We start from the raw sequence: 14,569 nt of genomic DNA, 5'->3' as shown, positions 1-14,569 counted from the left end.
TCTTCTCACAGCCTTGCCATCTGCGTCCATTCTGCAGATAGGAGTTATGTCTCATTAAAATATTTAATGACTCACAAGTTGTTAATTAGGGAAGGTTCAAATAGGATAGTGGCTTAACATACTCATATAGTAATCTAAAAAATGTTATATAAAGAAAATGATACCTCCATGTGTCTAATTTAACTCTATGTATATCAAGACAACTTGGAGTCTACTGCAATACAATATCTTGGTGGTGAGTAGCCTGCTCCAGCCTTGCAGTGTGTGCTGGTCTTTGCAGCAGGGCACATAACCACAGAGGTTCTTGGGCTGTATTTTTAATCATCTGGTATTAATATTACTGACATCTGAAATACAGAAAACAAGATTAACATAATTATCCGAATAAATGTCAGCTCTTGGAACAACTCATAATCTTCATTTTGAAGTATTACTTGACCCCCAATATCAATAGGTGCTGCTGTCCATACTCAATCAAGAAGAAAAGGTAGACAAATTCTAGAGATATAGATATCTGCTCTTCAGGAGACCCTCCCTTTCCTGCAGTTCTTGTGTGTGCTGAAATAATCTTCTAGAGCTGACTACGTACTCCTGGGTGGTAAGATTAAGTTGGTACATAAATTGGTCTGACTTAGAAATGTACCCTCCAAAACTGTTCAGTAATCTCTTTCTCAGCACTGACAATCACCACTGGATTTCCTGCAGTAATGTGAGCAGTACTGGGACAACCAGAGCAGCTGCACACCTGCAGAATCAATACTACAAAAGAGAGGATTAAAGCAGATGGAAAGCTACAAACATGGGGGGTAGAGATAGCCAAATAAAGCATCTTCACATTCTGAAGGTGCAAGTGACTCATTTAGAGACTGCATTCTGTGAAGTTCTTTACTGAGAAGTCCTTTTACATGATTCAAAGGGTGTGGGTATGTTTAGCAGTATCTTCTGCATTATTCTGTATTTGTTTAGTCACAGTCCACCAGAGGCAACAACATTCATTCCTCTGACCTCATTAGGTTCCAAGAGGATATAAGTAATGGTTGTTAATAAAAGAGGATAGGTGGAGTTAAATCATTTGCAGTGTGTATAGACTTTCCTTCTTATTAAGCTGCTTTGCACTAAATTACTGTTTCCAGAAATTTAAAGGCGTAAGAAATTTTGTACATAAAACATGCAAAGCAGCTTTAAGCTGAAAATATCAAGAAGTAAAGTAAATGAAAATATTGAAAAATATCTCCTAGAAATGATGCATACATTTACAGCACAATTTCCTTTAATGCCACAGGAAAATTCTCCTGTGATAAGAGCCAGAGACTTGCAGTTTTGCTACAAGATATGATTAATCTTTAATGAAGGTATTTGTGGCACAGAAATACAAGTGTCCCAAGAGCTGCAGACAGAAGCCTCGTTATTCATTTGTCTGCTGAACACAATGAACTTTTTCAGGTCTGCTTCTGCAGCTCTTACTTGGTGCTGTGTAGGTCTTCAGCTCAAGTGAATCATCTCTGGATACTGTGAATCACCCTCTGTGAGAGCTGCAGAAGAGATTCTTAGTTGTTCACTCCCTGTTGAACAAGACACGAATAATTGCCAATAGACACCTAGAAAAACCACCATGTACCGTCATGTACCATCATGTACCATCATGTACCATCATGTACCATCATGTACCATCATGTACCCATGTACTTTGCCACTGTACATTTTATTGGGTTTGCTTGGCCTGGCTTTGGCAGTGGGAGGTTACAAGGGTGGTTTCTGTGAGGAGCTGCCAGAAAGTTCCTCCATGTCTGGGAAAGCCAATGCTAGCCAGATCCAAATACAGACATGCCCCTGGCCAAGGCAGGGCCAGTTAAAAATCATGGTAATGTCTCTGTGATCACACACTGAAGAAGAATTAAAAATAAACTGGCAGTGCTGTAATTGTGGTCACAGAAGAGTGGGGTGAAAACATGTGAGAGGAACAGCTCTACAGACACCAAGGTCAGTGGAAAAGGAGGGACAGGAGGTGGTCTGGGTGCTGAAGCAGAGATACCCCTGCCACCTGTGGTGATGACCATGGTGAAGGAACTGCCCCCTTTAGCCCAAGGGGGTCCACAGGGGATGCAGAGGTCCACCTGCAGCCTGTGGAGGAGATCCAGGCTGGAGCAGGTGCCTGAGAGTAGGATGTGACCCTTTGTGAGAGCTGAGGAGAGGGGCCCTGCTCCCAGACTGGAGCAATGTGTCTTTGAAGGACTCCATCCCATGGAAGAGTGACCCACACTGCAGCCATTTGGTGAGGGCTGTTGCCCATGGAATGCATTGACATTGGGGAAGTCCATGTAGAACTATCTCCTGTGGGAGGGAGCAGCAGGGGAATGACTCCCCTCTCTGAGCACCAGGAAAAACAGTGGGTGATGAACTGAGCATAGCCTCCATTCTGTGTCTCCTTGCCCCTCTGGGGTAGGAGGTAGAGCTGGGAAGAAGGGAGGGATGGAGGGAAGGTGGGGTTTTCTTGAGGTGTTATTTTTTAAGGTTTTATTTTACTTCTCATTAACCTGTTTTGATTTTGTTAGTAATCAATTCAACTCATATCTCTAATTAGAGCCCGTTTTGCCAGTGATGGTATTTGTTGAAAGATCTCTCCCTGTCCTTATCTCAACCCATGAACCCTTCATTATATTTTCTCTCCCCTGTCCAGCTGTGGAGGACAGTGATAGAGAAGCTTTGGTGGATGCCTGGCATCCAGCCATGGTCACCCCACTACCCAGATTCAACAAAATCTGACTGAATTTCTGAGTTCAAGGGTGTTGACACCCCAGGATGATCCTTGTCTCCCTTTGATTAACATATAATAAGCACAGTATGCATTTGTCAGCAGGTGTAGAATTTATATACATAATTTTCAAATTGACATGTAGGTTTGTGGAGACATACAGTATGGTACTTTGAGTTTTATTGCACAGGTTTATGGGCAGTAATGCCATAAGATTAACAACAAAATTGGTTTCTGACTGGAATCAGCTCCTTAGACAGGAGAAGGCTTTGGAGGGGGGCTTAGCTTCTCAACTAAGAGATTATTTACATCGTGTTTTCTAGTCCCTCTGTCTAAGAAATATTATATGACTTTAAAAAACCCCAAACAACTCCACTCAGTTCTCAGTCTCCATTTAACACATTAAAGCATACTTCAATCTTCCTCAACAGCATGAAAATCTTTTATTTTAACCTCAAGTGGATGTCCTCATTAGGCAAACTACAAAACACAATGAAATACCTTAAAGCCTTTTCTATTTTCAGCAGAATTCTTAAAAGTTCCTCAGAGAATAAAGAACCTTACAGTCAGGTTCACTTCACATAATTTTAACCACCTGAAAAATTAGATGTCTGGTTTAAGCTACATTTCATCAGGCTGCTTTGGAAGATGGAACTTGTACATAGCAATTCATCCTTCCTCTCTTGAAAAACCCTGGTTCATGATTTGAAATTTCCCTCATCCTTTCATGGACCATAGGTCACAGAATTATAGAATTGCCTGTGTTGGAAGGCACCCCAAAGATAATCTAGGTTCCATCCTTGCTGCCGTGGACAGGGACACCTTTCACTAGACATGCTTAGAGATCCATGAGTTCATAAACATCTCTGAAACATAGGTGACAACCTCAGTCTAGGCATGCAATTTTAAGACAGAAAAAATTAACTGTGACTAGCTCACACATTCTGTTGTATTTAAGGAAGATCTTAATTGTATTTCACAATATCAGCTATTACAGAGATGAGCTGCAAGTCCACAGAAGACAAACAGGCCCTAATGTCTTGAAGACAAGCACAATATGTGATACCCAGGACCATATCTGTTTCTAGTATTATTTGCAGATTATTCAGGTCTGTGGCATAGTTAGATGATTTGTTCCTCTTCAATATTCCATTTTAGTCCAGAGCATATTTTACTTCCAGCAAAGTAGTCAATTCCTAAAATAAAAATATCTAAAAGCCCAAGGTTTAAGGTGACTATTTAAGGAGCAGTATTTAATTAAAATATACCTATTTAGGAAGTACATTCAACATATTAAACATATACTTAAAGCTGCTGAAAATTATAGACATTTGGGTAAGACACTTTAATAGAAAACTGTAAGTACAGTCTGTGTTTGGGATACAAGGGTCAGAGCAAAAATCTGATCCACATTTCCAGCCTGAAGAGTTTACATGTCTCCATGATGAAGTGTAATTTAGAGACAAAAGGGATATACATCAACTAATAAAAAAAATCTCTACTGTTCCTTACTCCACATATACGTCAGAGGTATATTTGGAAAAAAATCAAACAGGAAAAAAAACCCCAAACAACCAAACCAAACCAACAACAACAGCAACAACAACAAAACCAACAAGGTAAAAAAGCAAAAAAGTGTCCACCAAGCCAAAAAACCCTTCTCTCGAACAGCTGAATTTTACATATCTTGCTGGTAAGGTTTTCTAAATTGTTCCTAATTAGTGAGGAACTATTACTGAGTCTATTGCTGTCTGGATTTCTGCACTGCAGAACTGAAAACCAGCTGTCTACTGATACCTTAAAATGGGCCCATGAGCCTCAGTAACATTGTTCCCAAGTAATACACAAAATATACCACAAATAAAATGATGATCTTTTGAACCAAAATCATTAAGAAAATCAGTGCACATTAGAAAGAATTGAAAGCTGTATCTCTTAAAAAGAAAGCTCTGTTTATTCCCTATAACATCTTTACAGATGAAAGTTAGTTGGCATATCTAATATAAACCTATTTTCAACAGTCTGCCCTGTTAGCTTTGGAGAACTTGTCTCATTAATTTAAAATTAATTCTGCAGTTCTCTTTACCATTTGTACATTCTGGGCTGAAAATCTCTCTTCCCTTTATTCTGCTGTCATAAAGACCAATTTGTGAACCATCACAATCCCAATAATCCAATGACATCTGAACACTCTACAGTTTATACTAGAGTATTAGTTCTGGAGAGTGTAACAATGTTCTCTCTTTGGCTGGAGGTTGTGGTTTTTTTCTTAGCAGCTGTCAAGCTAAAAACAAAAGAACAAATGTTTAGTGCATTCTTTATTTAAGAGGGTTGCCTTTTATTTATAACTCAGAGCTATTTTTTTGCAAATGAAGTTTAACTGTGATACTCTTACACACCATAGAGTTTGGTTTGTTTTGAATTACTACACTTAATTACATCCCAATATATTGGAATGCGGGAAAATATGTATTCAGTTGGGGATTTCAAGTAATCAAGCTGGGAATGCTGAATACTCTAATCTGGATTCTGTACATAACATATTCATAATGAAAGTAAACAAGCTTAAAGAGAATTAATGCTGAGCCACAGTACCCTTTCTACCTGGGTGTCTTTCAGCCTGTGTGCTGATGAGTTTCCTTCAGGATCACCACACATTATTTAGAATGTGATTAGAATGACCTGATTCAGACTAAAGGTCTATCCTGATTCCAGAAGTTCTGAGGCATATTCCTACTGAGTATAAATACGAAGCAAGCACACAGGGTACTTTTCCCTGACATTTACCCAATCTCTTCTTTTATAGCACAGGGATTTTAACAAATTGCAGGTGGCTTCTATACGTTTAGTTAGCACAATGAATTTCCTGGAACTCCAGAAAACTACTCCATCTCCTCTGGAACACATAAAAACTGTTGTATTCTATCTTTATTTATGTTTGGAAAATCTGGACTACACTTTATCTTTTCTCAGGTCCTCTTGGCGGAAACATTGAATACTAACAAGAAAAATAAGCAAAGAGTTTCAAACTCCTCTTCCAATTCTGTGTTTATTCGAGATTTGGATACACTGAACCATGTCAACTATGAGGTCAGACCAGATTGTTCCACATTTCATCCCAATTTCAAAAGTACTGCTGCTAAAACCTCTTTGGTCAACATGCTCAACTATTTGACATTTCTCTGGGGCAAAAAGTTGTCATTTTTGACTTTACTTTAAAAGCATGATCCTTTCCTAGTTCAGATTATGCCCATTGTTTCTCAATCTACATTTTGTGTCTGGATCTGAAAGTGTATTATATTCCTTAGATCCGTGGCATAATCTTTTTTTATTCTTCACTATTCAGTGTTATTTAAAGGTTTTCTTGCAGTAGACTGGTTAATTTAAAAAGACCAAGTTGAATTCTGTATTTCTGAATATTTAATTTTTGGAAACATTTTAACAGCTTTCTTCATTTTTTTATTCTAGAAATCTTTTTTTTTTTTTTAAATATGGTTTTTTCACTTTGGCTTTCAATTAGACTTGGAAAGCTACTCGAAAAGCCACTTGGAAAGCTACAGGCATGGAAAACCAAAAATACTTGTTTCTTCCTAGATAGAACCTCTCAGCAAAATAAAATAATTCTCTCCTCAGGAAATATATTACTTTATCTTTTCTTTCTTACTGTATAATATGGTATTAAATAAATAGAGTTAAGGAAAAAAGATAGCATTTTTTTTGTGATGTATAAGATAGATAGTCCTCCTGATAGATGCCCACTATGAAGATGGTGACAGAGCCAGCTCCAGGCACACGTGGAGTTAAGAGTCTGGACAGCAGGTTATGGGGTACACCAAAAAAGACAGGTCTGCAGTGTGACAAGGATGAGGATAACTCCTGCTGCTCAGGGCAGGGATTAAGAATTCGTGGCATCCCACTGAAATATTCCTTTTGTAACTGTCCAATTTGCCCTTCAAAAGAACTAAGCTTCTCCAGGACCTCCCTTCTTCTCTCAGCCTTACTCCTCCCCCATTTCCATATCCCCCTTCCTCTTTATCCTGTGTGGGAGGAAGGCCCAGCTCATCCCTGGATGCTCATCTCTGGGGGAACACGATTCAGTTTTGCAGCACTCAGTTTTGCTCGCAGCGCTGTCAGCAGTGAGCCTGCTCTCTATGGAGCCCTGGCTCTTCCCTTGTTTTATTTATGATGCTGACCTCAAGGTAACCTGAAGAGGTTGCCTGGGTTCATAGAGGACTGATGTTTCTTTAAGTAAGAAGAGCAGATATAGAATATCTAATTAAAATGAAATATGTCAACTTGGAGTCCTAGACAAATCTGAAGCAGAAACTAAGATGACATCGTTTACTTCTGTAAGAATAGCAGTCAAACTAAATTTCAGTCTGAGTTAAAAGATACAAACTCCCACATTTTAGAATTGCCTGTTTAAGGACTATTGTTCATCTTCTTTGACTGTTTTATATTTGGCTTTATTTCTTATCTATATCCTGCTATATTATGACAGGTGCTCTAAATAATGAGGTTGGCCACTGGGTCCTATAAAGCAAAGGGATATAGTAAAAAGTATCAAACTTAATTTCCTTTTTCATCAGCCTTGAAAACAAAACCAGAACAAACAAAAATTGTCATAATTACTACAATTTTTTTCCATGTAATGCTGGATTCATATGAGGGACATTTTCAAGTATAAATTTCCATAGTCCTATGAATTTCAATCCACATGGCTGCTAGGATCAGGATATCATACAAAATAGAAAAACAGCTATGGATTTGAACTGTAATGAATTGCAGATTCCCTAATAAAATCCTCTAGGGCAAACTATGCTTTTCAAGAGAATAAATAACCTCTTTTATGAGGATGAGTCTCTTTGCATTAGGAAGTCTTCCGAGTCTATGTAACCTACCAGTCTGTCTAAAATTAGAATTTTTTATTAGAAGCTAGAACTGCCTGAATGAGAACAAAAAAATATTGGAAAGAATCTCAAATAAACACACACACACACAGATATATATATATATATATATATATATATATATAAATTATATATATATATATAAATATATATATATATAAATATATATAAATTATATATATATATATATATATATATAAATTATGGCCAGCTAAGTTGATAATAATAAAAAAATAAGAAATCAGTAAATAATGGAGAGTACTGTGTTTTTGAACCAGAGTGGAACCCATCTCATCTAATTCTAATTATCTAAGAATTTCCTATATAACTTCAGATAATTATTTTAGATTCTCAGCAATTAGAAGAAAAGGAGAGAGAATGCTGTCTTTACCCTCAAGCAAGCAGAATGAATCACTCTCTGGAGGTACCTCTTCCTATCCAGACTAGAGAAGGACCAGATATAACAAACACAGACTAGGCTGGTGGGGCAGGATTTGATTCAAGATATTTATATTTATATGTCAACATAAATTAATGCGCCAGACAAAATTCAGGTTGTCCAAAAGCATAAAAACTGTCTGAGCTCTCATTATTGTCAATGAAGATATAATCAACAGAGACATGATGTTCTAGAGCAAATTCAGCTGCCCTAGTGAAGGTGTCCACAGCAGCATGAGAGAATATTTGTCTGGTTTCCAATAATTTCATTTAACTAGATCTTTATAAATTATAAAGGCTGCTTAGGCACATGGTTTACCAATGGACACATAGGAGGTCCAGTTTCAGACAAACTTTTTAAAGGGCTAAAACTAGGTAAGATGGATCATATATAATGAATTGAATAGCTTTGGGAAACTTATTTAGATAAAATAAAATTTAAAGGCAATAGCATATTTAGATAGGAACACCGGCCATACACATTGTATGACTGGTACATACACTGCTTTCTTTGGCAGATATAAAAATAGCAGAAATGAGAGTGCCAGCAGGCAGCACAGAGTTGGATGCCTGTGTGTCCAAACCTGAACTTTTGCACTATCTAACAAAGGGACAGAACTTCTGATTAATTATGAGACTGGTCAGGCATTTCTTTATGCAAAGTATTTTCTATTTAAATTTAGGGACTTGGAGTCTGAAAGGAAGAGGCAATCCTGAAAAGGTACTGAAGAGGTTTCTGAATAAAAGAGATGATCTTAGGGATTTTAGCCAATGGCACCTCAGACAGGTAACTCTGAACAGCTGAACAGCAGGAACTAATAAAATTTTCTTCCTGTCCTTGCCAGACCAACAGTAATCTCCCTGCAAAGTTCGGACCTATGAGCATAGTGCTGTGGGAGGGAACATGAAATAATTAATGAAATCATAGAATATCTTGAGTTGGAAAGGACCCCGTATGAATCACAAAATCCAAATCCTCCCTTCTTTCAGGACAACTTAGAACATATGAAAAGCTTTAATCTTGATTTTTAAATGAATGCTAGCATTCAGGCTGACTTCAAGTTGTGGCTTACTTTGCTTTACCCATGTGGCACTTGAGAAACAGCTACTAGGAGAAAAGATTTTTATGTTTAGTGGACAATTCAGAATGAGTCTGAACTGTAGCTTTGTGATTCAAATGTATGGTGCAATCATAAAAAAAACAGAAAACCAAATAAGGTCCAGTAGGTAATTTTTTCTCTTTTTATAGCATTGATAAAAAAAGTTAGGAAGAAATACTGGAAGAAAATGTGAAAATGATTGGGTGATAGAAGAAACTGCCTCCTATTGTGACACTTAGAGAGCTCAGTTTGCCACTGATAAATGCCTTTGCAATGCTAAAATATTCAGGTGCTGAAGAATATACCACCTAATGCTAGAGTCTGAGTTGTTTTTATTTTTTAAATACATGCTGTTTTATGGGAAGGAATGCATCTACCTGTACCTGTATATATGTTTGTATATATACTTGCATATATATGTACACAGTAGGAAGCTCCTGGTGGAAACAAACATTTGAAGTGATGACAGCTCTTCACCCCTTGATGTGTTCACAGCCAGATCATTTAATTCTTGGGCCAGTGTAAAGATTTTTTTCAAATTCAGGTTGTCAAAGTGTAGAGGCAGTAATAAGGTAAAACTTAAGAACTTCCTATATTGGAGCTTCCCTGGACTTCTTGTTGCCCTTTGTGAACCTGCATGGGAGAGCTCATACTCAGGGGAAGCATCTTACAATGGTTCTTAGTTGGACTGCAGACAGTGAAAACTTACAGTAACAGATAGATAACAGCATAAAAATTAGTAGCAACACCATTCCCAGGCTGGGCTGAGCATTCTTCCCCGTGACAGCTCAGGGAGCAGGCACCCCTTGGATCTGGAGAAGCCAGGAGGGACCCCCAGCTGCTCCCTCAAGGAAGGTCTTCCCCCCCTGCACCTGCTTGGGTGCAGCAGAAAACATCCTGGGCACACAGAGCCCTGCAGCACCCACGCCTCCCATGGGAAGGAGGTGCAAGTAGGGACTGCCCAGAGAGGTATTTGTGCCTGAAGCCCATCCAGCCTGTGAGGGGATGTGTGTGTGATTTAAATGTCAGGTTGCTATATAACTTTGTTCCCAGCCCCTCTGTTACCACTGTCCACCCTGCAGCGGGCAGGGAAGCTGGGGAGGTAGTTTTAGCTTACCAGACAAGGCCCTAAAAACGAGGCTCTTTCCCTTTGCTGAGATGGCAGTTGCAGCTTTATTTCTTGGGATCCTTTGGGGTGAGATGGCAGGATGGAAAGAGGAAGAGGTATGAGAGGCACCCCCTTTTTCAGGACAGGGGCAGGGGGTGTGGGAGATTTACACAACCAATAAGGGAACCTGGGGAGAACAAGATAAGGGAAAGCATTTACAAGTCTACATTTTTGGGGGTACATTCTTTTGGGTCATACCATTTTTCCTAACTGCATTACAACATTGGGTGATCACTTACAGCAGGTATTCCAAAACCTGGAGCTCTTTGTCTAAGGCTTGTGTCTCATGCAGTGGTTTATCTGGTTTAACACCAAGCACATCCTGAATGCATGGTTCACTAATTGCCAGTTAATGATGTTATTATTAAAGCAACGCATTTCCAATTCTGATCTGATGTCCGTGAGGCAAACATTTTTTACAGATGACACCTGTGTGTGTCTGTGACTCATGCAGATCTGTGGGTATAACACACAGATGTGTCTCCAGGAAACATACACTGTCTGATGGTTATCTTTGGCTGCATACATGCAGAAAAATCTACTTAGACCAGCCATTTATTTCACATAATCATAAAAATAAGATTCCATATGGAGGCATGTATGTGGATCATAAAAATAACTCCAAAAAAATAGTAATCTGACAGAAGGAAGTTTAAATGGATGTCTAACCACAAACAGAGGTACCTTGAAGGATGCTTAAGTGGTATTGTGGTACTGCAATATTCAGTGGTATTCAATTGTACTGAAGGACAACTTTCTATAAGAAGTGTGCTTACTAATGTAGAATTAGTGTACTTCTCTTTTTGCTCAGTACAAAAATACTTTATTTGATTATCCTCCCACACTCCTTTTAAAATAAGACCATGAGTTATAAAGCTTCTAAATAGCTAGATTAGGTATTTTAAAAGGTCATAGTGACATCTGAAAATAGTTCCTTAACATTTTTTAATGTTACAGAGGCTTAGAATACTACATAGGAATAGAAAAATAACATAATTAAGACTATCAGGAGAGGTACCTGTTAAATTAATATAACCTTGCAGCCTTTTGTATGGATTTTTAGTATCATGAAACAAATCATAAAATTAATATCAAGAAGTCAAAAATCAATTTTAATTAATCTCAAGTTTAAGTTAAAAAACCTCTTATTGAGGTTTAATGACACTAAATAAAAAAAAAGAGGGGTGTGGTTTGTTTGGGTCTCTGTTAAGGACAGAAAGTAAAAAATACAAAAAAAAACCAACCCTAAAGTATTCTTTCATGAAGCTTCTTTTATCCTTCTAAATCCTGAAATTCTTTAAACAGAACAATAGTATATTTTCTGAGACACTGAAAAAAAAGAAGCAGCAATTTTAAGCAATTTTCAATGGTAAGAGTCTATCTCTCATAAGCATTCAGTCCATCAATATATCAAAATACATGCTCAACCTTAAAACCAAAAAGTGAGCCATTCCCTTGGTCTACTATACAGCACTGCTTAGAATAAACCTCTGTCTCTTAAAAAACAAAGCTGAGCTCTTAAAAATGAAGCTGATTCTTGGGAGCTGCCTTGGTTAAACATGTGATCACTTTTTGGTGCTGCAGAAGTGGTGTGCAAGGGATACCTGGGGTTCTCTGGAGGCTGTAAAGTTTATCTGCCATTGTAGGTGGTCTTCAGGTGAGGGTTTGGCTCCTGTTGCGTTCATCTGGGTTTGTGTTTCAGCTGTTTCAGCTGTGCTGTGTTAAAACTCACATCTTGCCTTTAGCCCAGACACTGACTGCAGCACTGATGAGCTCAGGATCTGAAGGAGATAATTAATGCTTTGGAAATTTTTTTCCAGACTTCAGTAACTGCTGAAGTGTCTAAATAGAAAACATGTGTTCCTATATCCCAAAACAGAAAACAGCAAGAAAAAGAATAGTCATGTTTGGAAAGAGAGGAAGAATGTAACCCCTCAGTGCTAAAACCTGCACAAAACCTGCTCTAACAAAATCAGTTTTTTTCAGGTAGTTTCTAATATTTTAATCCTACATATTTTTATATGTACCATATTTAATTGTGAAACTTATAAAGTATGTTGCTGTTTTAAAGGCAGACAGTAAATAAAATCTTTTGCTCCCCTAGGCCAAGAAGACCGGATTCATTTTAAAATTATTCTGGGACCAAAGCAAATTACCCTGTGACAAATTGGGCTAAATTTTTATATCATGAGTAGTACTACAAATTAAGTAGTACTACAAATTATTGTACATGATTATGATATTAATTAATTCAGTCTTAAGTTATTTTTAACCCTTATGAACATATTAATTTTTTTATATCTGAAATTGCTAAAAGAAAATAGAGAAGTGAAAGAAACAAACTTCTGGAATTTTCCTATTTGACCATTTTCTAGTAAGTGATAGCAAAGTTATCTGCTGAGTAGATATTTTATTCTTAAATTGAAAACTGAATTCAACTGCAGCCTGTCTCCAAAATTTAAAGGCTACTTTAAATTTGAACCATATGCATTTCCACAGCTTTATGAACGTAATGTATCCACTATTTTACATATTTATTTTCACCAAAAAATTGTGCCAATAGAGAATACTTGTAGTGGAGAAATGTATCATAAAAACCCAACTTCCTCCTTTCTTGATATTAAATGTGATCATTCTTTTCAAATGAAACCATTAAAATACATTTTCAATGCTTTTAACAGGCCATTTTCAAAATTTCTTTCTGCTAACCATAATCAGTATAAGACAGTAAAGATTTCTTATGCCTGAAAGATTGGACACTGGAAAAATGTATTTCATGCTGCATTGTCATTGCTTGTTCTGGGGTATATTAAGCTGCAAGGTGTTACATTACGCTGTGTGGATGATGGCTCCACCTGTGGAAAAGACATTTTTATAAAGGCTTAATTACATTTTTATACACTTCATAAGAATTAATCAATAAACAAAAATCAAATTCTTGACTACATCATTCTTGTGAAATATTCGTTTGTATTAATAGACTAGGGAAAAATCTCAAGTCCCTGTGTGAACTAGATCTGCTGGTACATGTTGGTGAAATCAGAGCATTTGAATGCAAGAGCTTTCTAGTGCTGTGACAGATTCATGCAGTTCAGCTCCTCCCTGTAACAGTAAAAGGTCAAATCAAGAGTTCCTTCAACACTGAAATCAGACTCCAGAGGGGTTCAGCTATTCCAAATATGTAGATTAGTCTAAGGTCTAGAGAATGTGATCACATTACCAACAAATGTACCAAAATGTGATAAGGAGCTTGAACAAAGTTTCAAAGTTGAGGAATTTTTGTGTTGTAAACTTGCATATGGGCTTTTTTAATCAAAGAGATTTTCACAAAAAACTAGGGGGCTGTGTGGTTTGGGTATCTAGTTTATTTGTTTGTTTGTTTGAAGTTGATCAGCATCCTGAGATGTTTACTTATAAGGTATCATGCATATGTTAATGTGACTCTTTAGCTGAATCTGAGAATTAATTTATTTAATTTATGTGGAACTCCTTTCTCATGGAAATTTTTTTATTGATTACAAGGACTAAGACAATCACATAATGGTATGTAAACATTATTATCTGACTCATTCAAGTTCATTTACTTCATTCTTTACTTTCTCTTTTTGTTTTACACTCTGGGCATATTTGTTATGTTAGACATACTCTGTTACACAGCAAACAGCTATTGATTCCATCTGTGTGTTTGAAATCATGGATAGTCCAAATGTTAGTTAAAATCTGTTTGTTATCAACAAACTACTCTTGTGTCTTCGCTAAACCAGCTTTTCCTTGTTAAAGACATCAAATGATGTCTTGGAATGCATGTGTAAGGATATTTATAAATGCAAATAGAATAATAATGTTAAAAGTAACCAGGTCTTTATTACAAATTTTTCAATATCACCTTAACCATGTGGGGGAAGATCCTGTAGACAGACAACATCACAAAATGAGAGAGACAGATATAACAGATAAAAATAATTATGCATAGCACCAAGAGCTAGTACAACATTTTGGTGAGTGCTTTTACTATATAAACTCATATACAGTCCAAAACAACTATAAAGCTTTTTATTTACCTACAAGGACCTTGATTATATCTATTAATGGGTTTTTTAAAAGCTCAGGGAAGTGGAGTGGTTTTTAAATGGGAGAAAGGAACTCATTAAGGAATATCTTGCCTTTGCTTTCTGTCTTCCAGATTATTGTAGACTTTGCT

The 14,569-nt window shown here is 37.1% G+C and overlaps 1 long non-coding RNA gene across 1 annotated transcript; it reads left to right on the top strand.

The window, feature by feature from the left end:
- The first annotated feature begins 12,077 nt into the window (after window positions 1–12,077).
- On the top strand, window positions 12,078–13,315 carry LOC147654609 (uncharacterized). Its single transcript, XR_015282505.1, has 2 exons — window positions 12,078–12,354; window positions 12,473–13,315. It is a non-coding gene; the product is annotated as an uncharacterized LOC147654609 (long non-coding RNA).
- The last annotated feature ends 1,254 nt before the right edge of the window (window positions 13,316–14,569 follow it).

Source organism: Cyanistes caeruleus, chromosome 2 (genome assembly GCF_971803275.1).
Source record: "Cyanistes caeruleus chromosome 2, bCyaCae1.hap1.1, whole genome shotgun sequence".
In the NCBI taxonomy this organism is placed as follows: domain Eukaryota; kingdom Metazoa; phylum Chordata; class Aves; order Passeriformes; family Paridae; genus Cyanistes; species Cyanistes caeruleus.
The sequence above is the reverse complement of the archived record's forward strand: the minus strand, read 5'-3'. Positions and strand labels throughout refer to the sequence as shown.